The 18,336-nt window shown below is 42.6% G+C and overlaps 1 protein-coding gene across 1 annotated transcript in view; it reads left to right on the plus strand.

Moving 5' to 3' along the window:
- The window catches only part of cpne9 (copine family member IX), a 737,722-nt gene that overhangs the window by 198,257 nt on the left and 521,129 nt on the right, over positions 1 to 18,336 (plus strand). The gene's annotated exons all lie outside the window — the stretch shown is intronic.

Here is an 18,336-nt window from a genome sequence, read left to right on the forward strand (position 1 = left end):
CAGCTGAGTGTGAAGCGGCTGGGATGAGAATCAGCACCTCCAAATCCGAGACCATGGTCCTCAGCCGGAAAAGGGTGGAGTGCCCTCTCAGGGTTGGGAGCGAGATCCTGACCCAAGTGGAGGAGTTCAAGTATCTCGGGGTCTTGTTCACGAGTGAGGGAAGAATGGAGCGTGAGATCGACAGGCGGATCGGTGCGGTGTCCGCAGTAATGCGGGCGTTGCATCGGTTTGTCGTGGTGAAAAAGGAGCTGAGCCGTAAGGCAAAGCTCTCAATTTACCGGTCGATCTATGTTCCTACCCTCACCTATGGCCATGAGCTATGGGTAGTGACCGAAAGAACGAGATCGCGAATACAAGCGGCTGAAATGAGTTTCCTCCGCAGGGTGTCTGGGCTTTCCCTTAAAGTCATCCGGGAGGGGCTCAGAGTAGAGCCGCTGCTCCTCCACATCAAGAGGAGTCAGATGAGGTGGCTCGGGCATCTGATCAGGATGCCTCCTGGACGCCTCCCTAGTGAGGTGTTCCGGGCACATCCAACCGGGAGGAGGCCCCGGGGAAGACCCAGGACACGCTGGAGGGACTATGTCTCTCGGCTGGCCTGGGAACGCCTTGGGATTCCCCCGGAAGAGCTAGAAGAAGTGATCGGGGAGAGGAAAGTCTGGGCATCTCTGCTCAAGCTGCTGCCCCCGCAACCCGACCTCGGATAAGCGGAAGAGGATGGATGGATGGATGGATGGATGGATGGCACAGATAAAGAATTTTATGATATCAAGTCTATATTAGTCTGCAATATTTTCACTTTTACTTTAAAACTTTTGTAAAAACAATACTTATCTTTTATTTCCGGCCCCGGATGCGGTTAAATCTCTTTCTCGCAGGATGTACAACCCCAATTCCAATGAAGTTGGGACGTTGTGTAAAACGTAAATAAAAACAGAATACAATGATTTGCAAATCCTTTTCAACCTATATTCAATTGAGTACACTACAAAGACAAGATATCGAATGTTTAAACTGATAAACTTTATTGTTGTTTTGCAAATCTTCACTCATTTTGAATTTGATTCCTGCAACACGTTCCAAAAAAGCTGGGACAGGGGCATGTTTACCACTGTGTTATATCACCTTTCCTTTTAACAACACTCAATAAGCATTTGGGAACTGAGGACACTAGTTGTTGAGGCTGTGTAGGTGGAATTCTTTCCCATTCTTGCTTGATGTACAACTTCAGTTGCTCAACAGTCCGGGGTCTCTGTTGTCGTATTTTGTGCTTCATAATGCGCCACACATTTTCAATGGAAGACAGGTCTGGACTGCAGGCAGGCCAGTCTAGTACCCGCACTCTTTTACTACGAAGCCACGCTGTTGAAACACATACAGAATGTGGCTTCGCATTGTCCTGCTGAAATAAGCAGGGACGTCCCTGAAAAAGACGTCGCTTGGATGGCAGCATATGTTGCTCCAAAACCTGTAAGTACCTTTCAGCATTAATGGTGCCTTCACAGGTGTGCAAGTTACCCATGCCATGGGCACTAACACACCCCCCCATACCATCACAGATGCTGGCTTTTGAACTTTGTGCTGATAACAGTCCGGATGGTTCTATTCCTCTTTGGCCTGGAGGACACGACGTCCATGATTTCCAAAAACAATTTGAAATGTGAACTCATCAGACCACAGAACACTTTTCCACTTTGCGTCAGTCCATCTCAGATGAGCTCAGGCCCAGAGAAGCCGGCGGCGTTTCTGGGTGTTGTTGATATATGGCTTTCGCTTTGCATGGGAGAGTTTTAACTTGCACTTGTAGATGTGGACGAACTGTGTTAACTGACAATGGTTTTCTGAAGTATTCCTGAGCCCACGTGGTAATATCCTTTACAGAATGATGTCGGTTTTTAATGCCGTGCCGCCTGAGGGCTCAAAGGTCACGGGCGTCCAGTGTTGGTATTCGGCCTCTCTTTGAATCTTTTGATGATATTATGGACAATAGATGATGAAATCCCTAGATTCCTTGCAATTGTATGTTGAGAAACGTTGTTCTTAAACCGCTGGACTATTTGCCCATGCAGTTGTTCACAAAGTGGTGAACCTCGCCCCATCCTTGCTTGTGAACGACTGAGTCTTTTGGGGATGCTCCTTTTATACCCAGTCATGACAAACACCTGTTTCTAATTCACCTGTTCACCTGTGGAATGTTCAAAGCAGGTGTTTTTTGAACATTCCTCAACTTTCCCAGTCTTTTGCTGCCCCTGTCCCAGCTTTTTTGGAACGTGTTGCAGGCATCAAATTCAAAATGAGTGAAGATTTGCAAAACAACAATAACATTTATCAGTTTGAACATTCGATATCTTGTCTTCGTAGTGTATTCAATTGAATATAGGTTGAAAAGGATTTGCAAATCATTGTATTCTGTTTTTATTTACGTTTTACACAACGTCCCAACTTCATTGGAATTGGGGTTGTATAATGAAGCCTGAGTTGTGAAGGGGGGGCGGCTGCGGCTGAACGCACGCTAAGGAGATGCAGTCGGATCATGTGGTCTTGCTGCTGCTGTTGGCGAGGTGCCTGTTATGTTTGTCGCGCTGTGCGTCGATCATTTAAAAGCCTGTGCAGCAGCTGTCCTTTTGCCACTTTGTGTCTCTGCCGCTCACGTTGTGAAGGGGGGGCTGAACGCACACTAAGGAGTTGCAGTCGGATCATCTGCTGGCTAAGTGCGTGTGCTGCTTGTCGCTTGTCGTTGTTTTAAGAGCTGGGAGCACATGATGTCTGACTACCAAAAGCATTAACAACTGCTTGGTTAGATGTCCGTGAACTTGTTTTAAATGCCGTCTCACTGCCTTGTCTCGCGTGATGTTACAGTGTCTCTCGCGGGACATCAAATTACAGTCTCTTTCACCAAGTCTCATGTTTAAGGTCCCCACGAGACGCTCCGTGGCCAATCTCTTTCATCTTGCGGGCCTTTTAAGTGTCTTCTGAGAAGATCACGTCTTGTCTCCCTGGTCTCCCTTCCACCAAGATTTTTTTTTATAATAGTGAGACCATATATACAGTGGGCACTAGAGGGTATCACTTTGCCCCAACCCCATCAACAACTACACAGAGACAGGCTGGGTACAAATATTTTATTTCCTTAAAGTACCTTTGACAGGATTTTTTTAACTCAGCACTGCACAATCTAACTCTTTTCTTTTCTTTTCTTTTCCTTTTCCTTCTCCTCCACACCTCCCAACAAACTTTGTCCAGCACCTCCGACCTTTGGTCAAAGTGGAGGGCCCTTTTTTAAACACAGTGTCCAAATCATTGTCTCCAGGAAGCACTTCCAGGTCAGGCAGCACCACCCTGGAGCAGGGAATTCAACTCCCTCTAGCTCCCCCGGGCAGCCTCCATGGAACCAAACAGGGAACACAACTCCCATGCTGCCCTACGGGCATTCATACAAAGCATCACCATAAGGGATGCTGGTTACTCACTGTACTGCAACCTGTTCATGGGAGGCAGTATCTCACTGTGCCACATTTCTTCTGGCCTCCCAAATGGGAAAGGGGCTGCTAACCATGCCAGTCAGGATCCCTCTTCATTGAGGTGGCCTCCCAGTCAGGTAAGGAAGTCCCATCCATTGCTGCTGTGATGTCAGTCTTGGTGCCCCAGCTGCTATAGCTCAACTTATATTCAGGAATGAGTTACTATTGTTTGATTTCTAAAGGAGTAGTTACAGCCTTGATATCAGGTAGGATTCAGGTCAGGCCAGGTTGGTGACCATGCACTGGTACAGCACGTTGCCACACCCACCAAACAAAAAAAAAACAGCTTGGGATCCTTGTTGGAAACCCCCAAGGCAGACACACAGTCCAGTCCCAACAACAGAAATCATCATCTTTGTGCCACAGCCAGGTGTTACATGGGCATCCCCATGGTCTGATCCAGCCATTTGGGTCCTCAGCAATGGGGATACTCTGAGCCAAATCACCCTCGGGGTATTGTGCCACATGGCAGTAGTGCCATAACTGACGCTCCCTCACAAACCAGTGGTTCCCAAGAACTCTGCAAAGAGACACAATACTGAAGGAGTCCAGTTTTTGTCTCGGGTCACCGCATAGAGTTCATGTCTCGCGATCATATAACAAAGTAGGGAGCAGCAGGACTCTTAAGACTTGGACCTTCATTCTCAGGTGGAACTGCTGTCTTGATTTTGGGTCAAATCCTTCATATTGATGACTCACTAGATGATAATGACCGATGTGTAACTGAGCAATACTACAGCTATCAAAATTCTGTGTCCTGCAGTGTTACAGTTTCAGGCAGTATTGTATGACATAGAATTGAAGCCATTTACCAGCTAGCATCACTATAATTATAACTTCTGAAAATATAAAGAATAGGGTGATTAAAGCAAACACTGCTGCCTCCCACAGTTGTTGATTGTACTAGGTGACTCGTACTTTCTTCAGTGTTTCTGTTGGCAGGAGGTAAAGGAAAATAGAAGAAGACAGTTTACATTTAAAATAGTTACTGTGAATTTTGTGACAATATGTCTAATCTTAACCCCTGCCAAATCCTGGAAGGTCATACTGTACTTGTAACAAGGTCTGACATGTAAATGATGTAAGCAGTATGTTACTCAAGAGTTCAGCATTCTGTAGTATGATGTACAGTACAGTATGTGTAACTTAGCCAATGGGTTAATTTAATGTCATGCTGAATAATTCAAGAGACCTTATAGCTGAAGCAATAGCATGTAAATCAAAGAAATAGTTTCTACACCAGATTATCAACACAGATTATGTGTTTGACACTGAGAACAGAAATCTTATGAGCCACATCACATTGAGTAAATGTAGGCTATATCGCTATATTTATCGTGGCTACTGTGCTGATCACACAAGGCAGTGCCTATATAAGATGGTGGCAGACTACCTTCAGTGTTCAGACTTTTGGATATTCTACAAAACTTCTTGCATGTTAGTTGTTTATAAATCTTTTGAGGGCCTTCTTTCTTGTTTGTTTTCAAATGCTTTCTGAATTTTGTATTAGGCTTTAGAGATCAGTATTCTTTTGTCTTAGTAGCCTTTTGACCTTTGCTTTGGTTTTTGACCTAGAATTTTATTTCTCTATTGTCCACCTTACGACATCCAGGTTTATTGTGTGGCATAGGCAGAACAGTACAAGTGATTCAAATCAATGTTTGAATCATCTTCAAAATTAAAAAAATTAGGGTTAAAAGACCTCATGACTGAGCTGTGAATTGATGCCTGTGACCTGTTTAAAAAAGCTAACAATTAAGCAGAATAATTACATCAAGGGGTGGATGTTCTCTGCTGAATGTGTTCTGCTAGAGTTGCAACCATATTAAAACCAGTATATCTCTCCCTAGTAACCACGGTGCAGATTCTAAGACAATGAAATATGATACTAAGGAAAGGATACATTTACCTTGAGTTTAATGATTCTTTCACTCCTATGTACAAAAAGCTGAATGAAGCCCATAGAAGAGTACATGTGTCTTTTTTTTGGGGGGGGGAAACTCTGACAAAAAAAGTTCATTTTCTTAGGTACAAGCAGCAGTCTGTCTGTAGGTGAACTTCAAATTTCACTGGTCAATTTCAGCTGCTTAATACTCTTAGAACAGTCCCTTCTTCAGGTTCAGCTGACCATGGCTATATATTACATCATCTTCCATTTGTGTCCATTGACCTTCATTAAGTTTAAAATTATATTTTCTGCAAACCTCTGCTGCCCATATCAGTAAACAACTAAATTTCCAGTATCCCTAAGCTAACTAAACTTATGCATCCATGAACTTGAAATCCCTTTGTTGACCAGTTAATACTTAAGTTGTTATTATCTATTGTTTTTCTTTAATTACCTTTCCAAAAGTAAACTGAAATACAGGGTGTCCATAAAGTCTGTGTGCAATTTAAAATAGTTGTAACTTTGTAAGTATAAGTGATAGAAAGAATTCGTAAAAAGGATTAGAAAGCTTGATGTATCTCGTTTTTTTGTCTTTAGAAGTTTTATTTTTGCCATATTTGGGGAACTAGAAATCCACATGAGTTGAACATGAAAGAGATTTTCCCAAAGTTAATGTGTGGTGTCAGTCAGTCTGTCAGTCATTGTCTAACCCGCTTTATCCTAACACAGGGTCACGGGGGTATGCCGGAGCCAATCCCAGCCAACACAAGGCGCAAGGCAGGAACAAATCCCGGGCAGGGTGCCAGCCCACCGCAAGGCACACACACACACACACACCCGGGACAATTTAGGACCTGCATGTCTTTGGACTGTGGGAGGAAACCCATCCAGACACGGAGAGAACATGCAAACTCCATGCAGGAAAGACCCGGGAAGTGAACCCGGGTCTCCTTACTGCAAGGCAACAGTGCTACCACTGCACCACCATGCTGCCCTAATGTGTGGTGTGCTTTGGGGAAAAATCAAGTAATAGGGCCATTCTTTTTTGAAGGGTGTGTTGTTAATGGTAATAGCTATTTTAGAAATGCTGCAAAATTACTTTATTCCTCAACCTGAACAATTAGGACTGATAGAGAATACAGTGTTTCAACAAGATGGTGCTTACTCCTTGTCACTTTGCTTTGCACGTTAGATAGTTTCCACATGAGAAATTTCCTAACAGATGGATTGGAAGAGGTGGACCATTTTCTTTGGCCTCCACGTTCGCCAGATTTGACTCCATTGGATTTCTTTTTATGGGGACATGTGAAAGCTAATGTTTATTCAACTAAACCTCGATCTTTAGAAGATTTGCAAGCTAAGATAACTGATGTGATTGCTGGTATTATTAATTACAGAATTGCATTACCCTTTGTATTAGTAACGATGGTGGACACGTTGAAAATTTACAAGAACAATAAAAAAATGTAAGTGTTTCTTCTTTCTGATCCTTTTTTACATATTCTTTCTATCACATATACTTACAAAGTTACAAATATTTTAAATTGCACACGGCCTTCATGGATACCCTGTATATGTAAGATGATTATGCATGCATTAGAAACAACCACACATACAGGTCACAGTGACACATTGATCACTAACTCTTTTTTTGATCTCTGACCACAAGGTGACCAGGTACATGCAGGAGGGACATGTAGCTAGTGAGAAAGATCATGTTGAAGTTGTAACCAGTGGCAAGGCATGACAATGCTGGTAAAAAGCTGTAAAAAAGCTCAGGATAAAGGGACTTCATGATTTGTAATTTAACAGTGGAGGAAAGGCAAAGGGTGAATTTCACTATTCACATAATAATAATAAAATAATAATAATTCATTACATTTATATAGCGCTTTTCTCAGTACTCAAAGCGCTATCCACACAGGGAGGAACCGGGAGGCGAACCCACAATCTTCCACAGTCTCCTTACTGCAAAGCAGCAGCACTACCACTGCGCCACCTGTTCACTATTTTACATTTGTAGATCGTCCTTTGGCTTACTTTGCCTTTTCGATTTTAATTTTGCCTCTCTATTCAACTTTCATTCCCTCTTTTCTTTCTAGTGAAACTTTCCATTCTATTGTATCTTTTTTAGGTGAAAGCTTATTCTTGATTGTATATCAACATGATTCAAAAGTGTGGCACGTGGCTGGGGGTGGTACACAGCTGGGGCACCCAAGAGGACTGGAGGAGGGCTCACGCCTCCTCCAGACCACGAGGGGGCGACCGCCCTGGTTGCTGTGGGGACCACAGGTAAAGAGCTTTGAAGCTCAACCCTTTAGGGGCCCGTGGTCACCGCCAGGGGGCGCCCCAATGCCTTGAGAGCTCTGGACCTCAGCACTTCCGCCATACCCGGATGTGCTGGGGTGAAGAGGAGCAGGGACACCCGGAGTGCTTCCGGGGATGCAGCCGGCACCTCCGCCACACTGGGGCATGTCGGTGGAAGATTGCCGGAGCACATCTGGGGGACAATAAAAGGGGCCACCTCCCTTCATTCAGGGCTGGAGTCGGGTGGAAGAGGACAAGGTCTGGGAGAGGAAAGAGGCGGCCTGAAGAGAGGAAAGGCAGTGTGTGTTGGCCTGGACTTGTGGGGTGACTGATGCTGCGGCAATGGGTTTTGCACTTTAATATTTGTAAATATTGTAAATAAACGTGTGTTGGGTGACAAAATGATGTCCGCCTGTCTGTGTCTGGGCTATTTCCCACAAAAAGAAAGTTGGCATTTAAACGCATACTGATTTCTTTCTTATGATAATTTTCTTTTTTATCTTAAACTGTTAGCCCAAAGTGTCTTGCCTTTCATATATTAATGACTGAAATGACTGACTAGTTAATTAATTGAATAATAGATAGATAGATAGATAGATAGATAGATAGATAGATAGATAGATAGATAGATAGATAGATAGATAGATAGATAGATAGATAGATAGATAGATAGATAGATAGATAGATAGATAGATAGATAGATAGATAGATAGATAGGATTCAGACAGTATTCGAAACCAAAAACTGAAGTCTCTCTTTTCTACGAGAAGTATTCGGACCCTTTACTGTGGCACTCCAGATTGTGCTCAGGTGCCTCCTCTTTGCTTTAATTCTCTTTAACATGTGTGTAGAACTTGATTGGAGTCCACCTCTGTCAAACTGATTTGACTTATAAAGGCACACACCTATGTATATAAGGTCCCACAGTTCATATTGCATATCAGGATAAAAAACCATGAAGTCCAATGAACTCTCTGTAGACCTCTGTGATCAAATTATGCCAGGCTTAGAACAGGGCACGAATATAAAACCATTCCTCTAGCTTGGAGTGTTCCCAGGAGCACGTATGTGTGACATGGGAGGAGTTCAGAACCACTAGGACTTTTCCTAGAATTGGTTTTCCAGCCAAACTAAGTCACTGGACAAGAATTGCCTTGGTCAGGATGGTAAGTCTCACTGGTCACTCTAAAAGAGCTTTAGAAGTCCTCTGCTGAAATGGGAGAAATCTTTCTGAAGACTAGTCATCTCAACAGCACTCTATCAATCAGGCATTTATGGTAGATTGGCTAGATGGAAGCCATGCTTGAGTAGAAGGCTTAGGATGGCATGTAAAGGAAAAGGATTCTGTGGACTGATGAGAGGAAATTGATCTCTCTCTGGGCAGAACTATAAGCACTCTGTCTAGTGACTACCAAGCACTGCTCATCACTTACCCTTTACCATCTCTACAGTGAAGGCTGGCGGTGGCAGCATCATGCTATGGAGATGCTTTTCAGTGACAGGGACACAGAGACTGTTTGGAGTTCAAGAAAAAATGGATGTAGCCAAATTCAGAGATGTCCTTGAAAAAATAACTGTTGCAGATTGCTGACTATCTCAGATTTGGACAACAGTTCACCTTTCAGCATGACAATGAGCAAAAGCATACAGCCAAGACAATGATGGAGTGACTTCAGGACAATTCTCTGACTGTCCTTGAGTGGCCCAGCCAAAGCCAAAACATAAACATTTATAAAACATTTGCGGAGAGACCTGAAGATTGCAGTTTACAAATGCTTCCCAGGATCTGCCAGGAAGAAAAGGATAAGCTGCCCAATAGAAGTATACAAAGCTTGTAGAGAATTACCCAACGACCCTGGAAGCTGTAACTGCTGCCAGAAGGGTTTCTGTAAAGTAATGAATTGAGGTTCTGAATTCTTATATGAATGTGAGATTTCAGTTTTTGAATTTTAATAAGTTTAGAAATATTTCTGAAAGCATGTTTTTACTTTGTCGTTATGGGTTATTGAGCTCCGAATGATGGGCAAGAATGGCAAATTTAATCATTTATAATTGAATCTACTTCTCAGTACAGTGTTTAGAAAGTCAGGGGGTTTGAATACTTTCTGAATCCACTGTAGGTAGGTAGGTAGGTAGGTAGGTAGGTAGGTAGGTAGGTAGGTAGGTAGGTAGGTAGGTAGGTAGGTAGATAGATAGATAGATAGATAGATAGATAGATAGATAGATAGATAGATAGATAGATAGATAGATAGATAGATAGATAGATAGATAGATAGATAGATAGATAGATAGATAGATAGATAGATAGATAGATAGATAGATAGATAGATAGATAGATAGATAGATAGATAGATCCACACAAGCCCATACCTACGGAATAGCAATTTCTTTCCCAGGAACTCCTTTATAAAAATCCTTACCTAAAACGCTGTATTTTATTTTTGGTATAAATATCTTCATTTCTTTTCCTGTGGATCTTTGACTGAAAAAGTTGAATTCAATCACATTTAAATTAAATGGAGCATGAAGTTCTGGTGGCAGGAGGAAAGGAAGTGAATTACTTGTAAAGGCAAAGAAACAGTAAAAAATAAAACCTCACAGAATTATTTAAGGGGGGAATACTGCAGTTAGAAGAATGATAACAAATCCCTGCAAGGAAGGAAAATTAGAGAAGGAACTTTTTTATGATTATTATTTTTTTCTAATTATTAGGACTTGCTGTCTGCATTTCATCAGCTATCCCTTTGAGTTTTGCACCATGCAATCCACAATTAATACGTGTTTGCTGCCCATGATTTTATAAAGTCTCGTTGTGATTCCTACCTAAGTAGGGTTTAGTTTATAAAAATACTGCAGTCAGGTCGCTGACCCTTATCGACCTCTGAATGTCTGCAGACCTCTGACTGGAAATGGAAACAATGGAAAAGAAGCATCATGCAAGGCAGGGAGTCAGTTTCTGCCAGGTTTGCCGACTTATATCACTGATAATGCATGCTGGGATTGAAGTACATCTTGAAGCTCACATATCAAGGCTTTAAAATTAGTTCATTTGCCAGGTTATGTTCACTGAGCTTTAAAACAAGGAATGGAAGCTTAAGTTGTTAGGAGTTAAGAAAAAAGCAATGTTATCAACTATGAAAGAAAAAATACTCAGTTATAATCTGGTGTATATTGGCATCCCGCCATAGGTGGAATAACTGGATGCATCTTAAAGGGATTATTTATTATGAATGCTTACCGAGACTGGCATCAACTTGAGGAGGTTGTGGCTTCACAGAAATAAAAATCATTAAGTTAAACCCTGGCCCTGGTGTTGCGACCTTGAACCACAGTCTAGTCAGAAGGGCAGCTCATCCATTTCAAAGCATAATGACAGAGGACTCAATTTTTTACCTCCTATCTTTTCCTCTCATTCATATGACTCTGGCTTCTCTTCCTCCTTTTGGTGAACTTTTGCTTCTATTCTGATCCTAACTCTTGAATCAATACAGCGCTGTTTAAAATGGCTTCCAGGGTCAATGATCACATCATAAAGATGTTTCAGAGACTGGTCCTGGACTGCATGAGACCCCTTGTGGTCGGCCACCTGGACCCACCGCAGTTAGCCTATCAGACAAAGACTGGAGAGGAGAACACTTTTATCTGTCTGCTCTGTAAGTCTCATTCTCACCTGGGCAAAGCTGGCAGCACTGTGAGGATTATGTTTTTTAATTTCGCCAGTGTCTTCAATATCATCTGGCCATCCCTGTTAAGGGGTAAAGTCAGTGATATGCAGGGGGATGAGCCTGTGGTGTCCTAGATGATGGACTATCTGTCAGGCAGGCCACAGATTGTGAGACTCAAGGACTGTGTTTCTGATATAGATGTGAGCAAAGCTGGAGCACCACAAGGTCCAGGCCTGTCTCCTTTTCACTTCACTCTGCACACCTACGTAGGACTATAAATATAACAGCAGGTCATGTCACTTGCAGACATTCTCAGATGATTCTGCACTGATGGAGTGTATTAGTAAGGGGGATGAGACAGAGGAGGGGAGTCATTTGGAGAACTTTTCTTTCTTGGTTTAAAGACAATTGTCTGCATCTTAACGTCAGTAAAACCAAGGAACTGGTTACTGACTGACACCACACCAAAGTGTCCTCCGGTCACTAATCAGAGAGTGGTCCACTTCTACGAGTACTTGAGGGTCCACGTTAATGACAGGTTGGACTGGTCTCACGACACAGAGGAACTATATCAGAAAGGGCAGAGCAGACTCGTTTTCCTTTTTTAATGCAGGGAGTGACATCCTTCACATCTATAACTCTGTGATGGCCAGTGTGATTTTCTACACTGTGATGAGCTGGGCTGGGGAGGCAGCATTAAGAGGAAAGACGCCTCACGTCTGGACAAACTGGTGAGGAAGGCAAGCTCTATTGTTGGCATGGAGCTGGACAGTTTAACATCTGTGGCAGAGCGAAGGGTGCTCAGCAGGCTCCTATCAATTATGGAGAATCCACTGCATCCACTAAATAGTATCATCTCCAGACAGAGGAGCAGCTTCAGCGACAGACTGCTGTCACTGTCCTGCTCCACTGACAGACTGAGGAGATCGTTCCTCCCCCAAACTATGCGACTCTTTAATTCCACCCGGGGGGGGGGGGGGGGGGGGGTAAATGTTAACATTTAACATTATACAAAGTTATTGTCTGTTTTTCACCTGCATTATTATCATTCTTTAATATTATTTATTGTATCAGTATGCTGCTGCTGAAGAATGTGAATTTCCCATTGGGATTAATAAAGTATCTATCTATCTATCTATCTATCTATCTATCTATCTATCTATCTATCTATCTATCTATCTATCTATCTATCTATCTATCTACAGTGGTGTGAAAAACTATTTGCCCCCTTCCTGATTTCTTATTCTTTTGCATGTTTGTCATACAAAATGTTTCTGATCATCAAACACATTTAACCATTAGTCAAATATAACACAAGTAAACACAAAATGCAGTTTTTAAATTATGGTGTTTATTATTTAGGGAGAAAAAAAATCCAAACCTACATGGCCCTGTGTGAAAAAGTAATTGCCCCTTGTTAAAAAATAACCTAACTGTGGTGTATCACACCTGAGTTCAATTTCCGTAGCCACCCCCAGGCCTGATTACTGCCACACCTGTTTCAATCAAGAAATCACTTAAATAGGAGCTGCCTGACACAGAGAAGTAGACCAAAAGCACCTCAAAAGCTAGACATCATGCCAAGATCCAAAGAAATTCAGGAACAAATGAGAACAGAAGTAATTGAGATCTATCAGTCTGGTAAAGGTTATAAAGCCATTTCTAAAGCTTTGGGACTCCAGCGAACCACAGTGAGAGCCATTATCCACAAATGGCAAAAACATGGAACAGTGGTGAACCTTCCCAGGAGTGGCTGGCCGACCAAAATTACCCCAAGAGCGCAGAGACGACTCATCCGAGAGGTCACAAAAGACCCCAGGACAACGTCTAAAGAACTGCAGGCCTCACTTGCCTCAATTAAGGTCAGTGTTCACGACTCCACCATAAGAAAGAGACTGGGCAAAAACGGCCTGCATGGCAGATTTCCAAGACGCAAACCACTGTTAAGCAAAAAGAACATTAAGGCTCGTCTCAATTTTGCTAAGAAACATCTCAATGATTGCCAAGACTTTTGGGAAAATACCTTGTGGACTGATGAGACAAAAGTTGAACTTTTTGGAAGGCAAATGTCCCGTTACATCTGGCGTAAAAGGAACACAGCATTTCAGAAAAAGAACATCATACCAACAGTAAAATATGGTGGTGGTAGTGTGATGGTCTGGGGTTGTTTTGCTGCTTCAGGACCTGGAAGGCTTGCTGTGATAGATGGAACCATGAATTCTACTGTCTACCAAAAAATCCTGAAGGAGAATGTCCGGCCATCTGTTCGTCAACTCAAGCTGAAGCGATCTTGGGTGCTGCAACAGGACAATGACCCAAAACACACCAGCAAATCCACCTCTGAATGGCTGAAGAAAAACAAAATGAAGACTTTGGAGTGGCCTAGTCAAAGTCCTGACCTGAATCCAATTGAGATGCTATGGCATGACCTTAAAAAGGCGGTTCATGCTAGAAAACCCTCAAATAAAGCTGAATTACAACAATTTTGCAAAGATGAGTGGGCCAAAATTCCTCCAGAGCGCTGTAAAAGACTCATTGCAAGTTATCGCAAACGCTTGATTGCAGTTATTGCTGCTAAGGGTGGCCCAACCAGTTATTAGGTTCAGGGGGCAATTACTTTTTCACACAGGGCCATGTAGGTTTGGATTTTTTTTTCTCCCTAAATAATAAAAACCACCATTTACAAACTGCATTTTGTGTTTACTTGTGTTATATTTGACTAATGGTTAAATGTGTTTGATGATCAGAAACATTTTGTGTGACAAACATGCAAAAGAATAAGAAATCAGGAAGGGGGCAAATAGTTTTTCACACCACTCTATCTATCTATCTATCTATCTATCTATCTATCTATCTATCTATCTATCTATCTATCTATCTATCTATCTATCTATCTATCTATCTATCTATCTAATAATTACTTCAAGGGAGGCCCACTGAATTAACAAGCTAATTAAAAGGGCAGGCACAGCTATGGGATGCATAGAGAGGAGAGAATGAAGACAAAACTGAGTGCCATCATGAACAATGCTGCACATCCCCTCTCTGACACATGAACACTGAGGACTTTCAGCCCACAAGTTATTCAGCAGAAGTGTGTCAAGAAACACTACTGGGGGTCTTTTATACCAACAGCAATACATCCGCATAACTGGGACTGCTAAGCCAGAAGTACAGCAGTAAGGCCGATTTTTATTTGCTTTTGTGACCTTCAGTTCTTCTTTTGCATATTGAGCTTTATCGAGTGGTTAAAACTAATGTTGGGTTTAGAAATTGTCCTGCTCTTATGACCTCACGACTTCATTTCAAATAAAATCTTCATCGTCCTTCATGGCAAACACATTCAGCTCACAAGAAATAAAGAAATTGGAGAAACCAGGAGGGCCCAAGATTTGCATTCATGTTGCCAACAGAGAGTGAGTGGGCCACCCACTGTGCTGCCTTTCTGTAAAGATGCGTTATTGGCCTTTACGTTGTAATAATTGAATTTTTTCTTTCTGTCGATATGTGCATTAAGTTTAAATCCCATCAGCAGGTTAAAAAAATGTAAAATGACCGGTGTGGCAGGTTTTCGTTTTTTCTCCCAAGATATTTCTGCCGTTTCGCCATGCAGCACAATGGCTGCTGGATTTCCAAGGTTTTCTTTTCAAGACTTCACATAAAATGTCCTCCCGGTTTAATAACATTTCTGCCCCTCGGTCCCTTAAAACTTTTATTAGAAAGTCCTTTTGTGCTCTAAAGCATGACGGCATCTTTTTTTTTTTTTTTTTCCCACTGTGCGAGGTTTTATTCAGAGGCCCTGTGTATTGAAATGAGTGTCTCAAGGCAGAAGGCTTAGAAGTAACACCGCATTCGACTCTGCTAAAAGTGAGGTTGTTTTTATTTCCATCTGCTTTCATATGAAAAAAAAAAGAAATGGAGTTGAATAAATAAACGGCATGAATTACATTCTGGCATAAATACAGATTGTGTAGAGTCTGACCCTAATAATATTGAGAGTACAGTGGTCCATGAAAAGCCAGAAGAGTTTCTTCAATGTGCCACGCTTGTGACTCCTTCATCTGATATAACTACTAAACATTTGGATTAGGAAGTCTGCAGTTTATTAACACCTGAAATGCAATATTACATATTGGATTATTCTGCTGCCAGTCTCAATTTTATTTTATTAACAGTTGTGGCAGATCGCTCTGTTGGTGTCGACCCGACACACGCTGACAATGGAGGCACGTACAAAGGAACAAAAAGATTTTATTTTCTTCAGCCGTGGGGCACGTCTTCCCCGTGTCCCACAGGCCCAATACAGTCCCCAAAACACACGAAAGAAAAACACCAACACACACTCTTCTTCCAGCTTTGTCCTCCTCCTCCCGACTCGAGTAGTGGCTGCAGGCTCCTCTTATAGCCCACCCGGAAGTGCTTCAGGTGATAATTAACATAATTCAGGCTGCACTTCCGGGTTACAGCCCACATGGGCTCAGGAAGTCGTGCAGCTCCCCCTGGTGGTGGCCACGGAGCCCAATAGGGATGAGCTCTGGTGTTCCAGAATTGTGGCCCCGGTACAACACAGGGGGCTGCCACCAACTGTTCTGGGGGGAAGAAATAAGCCTCCCATGGCTGCTCCCCCGGATTCAGTGCCAAAGGGACATCCTGGCCGGGCATGGGTTCCGGGTGTCCACCGCACAGTCTAATTTTTAAACTCTAAACATACCAGTGTAGGTCATTTCCCCCTTACCTTCCTAAGACTTGTTAGCCAAAATGGGGTCCCTCAGTTGATCTCGTGTGTGTGTAGGTGTATGCACTCTGTGATGGACTGCTGCCCACTCCCAATATGCCCCTTGCTTTTCAAGCAGCACTGTGCTGTATTAAGTAGGGGGCACCCTTACCCACACATTGATATTAGGAGCTTTCCCACTGCAGGACCTTTTATCAGGAACCACAGACTTTTTCGAAACTGTTGTATTATTCCCACTGCAGGAACTAGGGCCACTTGTAGTTCCTGGTACTTTTTTAGCTCCTACTCCAGGACACGTACTTTTTGTTCAAGCAGGGACTGTTGTGGGTGGGGCACAGGCAATGAATTGTGCTGATTGGTTGACCACAAGCACTGGCACCTTCTTATAAATCTGTAGTAGAGTGGACTTTGGAGAGTGTAACAAGACAAGAAGAATGGTGAGAAGGTTTGGGGATCCACCTTGTATACTTGAGAAAATAAGGAACTTGAGGCAACAATACAAAAAGCCAGAGTTGTCTTCATAGACTGAGTCCAGCACTCAACTGGAAACAAAAGAGAAGGAGGGGAGAGGCAGGAACAGGCGTGTCGGCTGGGCTGCACCCGGAAGTGACGTCAGGTGTGGGGTTGGATGTCGAGTCTGCAGAGGAAACCGGAAGTGAAGTTTAGTTGGTTTTCCTTCTGACGATCTGCAGAGGAAGGAAGAAAGGTGTTAGTGCGCACTGCCAACCCTTGATCTGGCGTAACAGCACATTTACTCAAGTCCATTGACTGCCTCCAATGCGTGACAAGAATTATTGGTAAAGACGGAGAACGGCACTTTAGAGTTCTCAGTAAAGATGGAGTACAGTACTTTGCACCGCATCACTCTTCGTAGCCACCTCCCTGGAGCGCTGCACAATGCACTTCATCGAAGAAATAATCTCCCCCATGAAGTTGCAATTGGTTCATAACAGTAGGGTTAGGGGGGTATCACGTGAACTCTCGATTATGTCACATTTCACATTGCCTCACTCTTCATAGCACTACGGCATACACAGCACTGAAGCAATAACTATGGAGGGAGACCCACATGAAGTCCAAAGAATGTCAAAGCCATGTGGGAATGGGGACCCTCGTAAATTTTCAAACTCACCTCACTTCTCATCCCTTCACTCTTCTTTGCAAGTGAAATATTTTTCATCAAGGTTACAGTTCCTGTTGTGTGGTAGGAACACAACATAAGTGACCTGGGGCCGACATCATACAGGAACTCATTGGTACCTGAAAACGAACTTTCTGTGGCAGGAAAGTCCCTACTGACTCATTTGGGACCAATTTAGAGTTGGCAGTCAACCGAACACACGCCTTTGGGATTTGCAAAGATGACCAACAAAGTCATTGAAACACAGGGAGAACATGCAGACTCCACACAGACTGTGGCCCTGCTGGGGTTGGACCTCGGACCCTGAAGCTGTGGAGCAGCAGCACATTTACCACTGCTAGTCATGTCAAAGTAATATTTTTGTACCATATTTCAAATCTTTGCTTACAATGTGCTCTTAATTACCAATTATTCACTCAGGTGGTCATCATTTTATATACAGGGAATTCAGAAAGTACTCACTTTCTGCACTCTTTATTTTGTTGCAGATTTAATTTTAAATTGAAAAATTTCCATTCTTGCTCTTCTAGTGAATATGTACCATATAAAACAATTCAGATTTCCAGTAAAGACTACATTTTTAAAAAATAAATTAAAATCTATACATTCATTCTTATGTACTACTAGCTGAAATACCCAGCATTGCCCGGGAGGAAAATAAAGTGTTTTTTTTAATTGTTTGAGAAACATATAATTAAAACAAAATACAACTTTAAAAATAAAAAAAAATTAACAAACAATGAAGTCTCACTAATGCGCTTGTCTTGCGGTCTTGTATGTATGGTATCATCCAGTTGATGAACTCTATTTAAATTCAAAAGCAACAGGGGTGCGGTGGTGGAGCTCAAACATAAAGAATGCTGGCAGTCACCTCCAGTTCACCCTCTGGTGGTCGTTCCGAGTGTCAACTGAATGATCACATGCATACAAGACTGCAAGATCACCCCCCACCCTACCCAGAAGGGGGTGGGATAGGGCTGATTTCACCCTACAGTATTTTTAGTCCACCAATGAGAAACATGTGTACCAAGTTTCATGAAAATCGCTCCAGCTGTTTGGAAGTGATGCTGGAACATACATAC

The sequence above is a fragment of the Erpetoichthys calabaricus genome, chromosome 18 (assembly GCF_900747795.2).
Source record: "Erpetoichthys calabaricus chromosome 18, fErpCal1.3, whole genome shotgun sequence".
Lineage (NCBI taxonomy): Eukaryota > Metazoa > Chordata > Cladistia > Polypteriformes > Polypteridae > Erpetoichthys > Erpetoichthys calabaricus.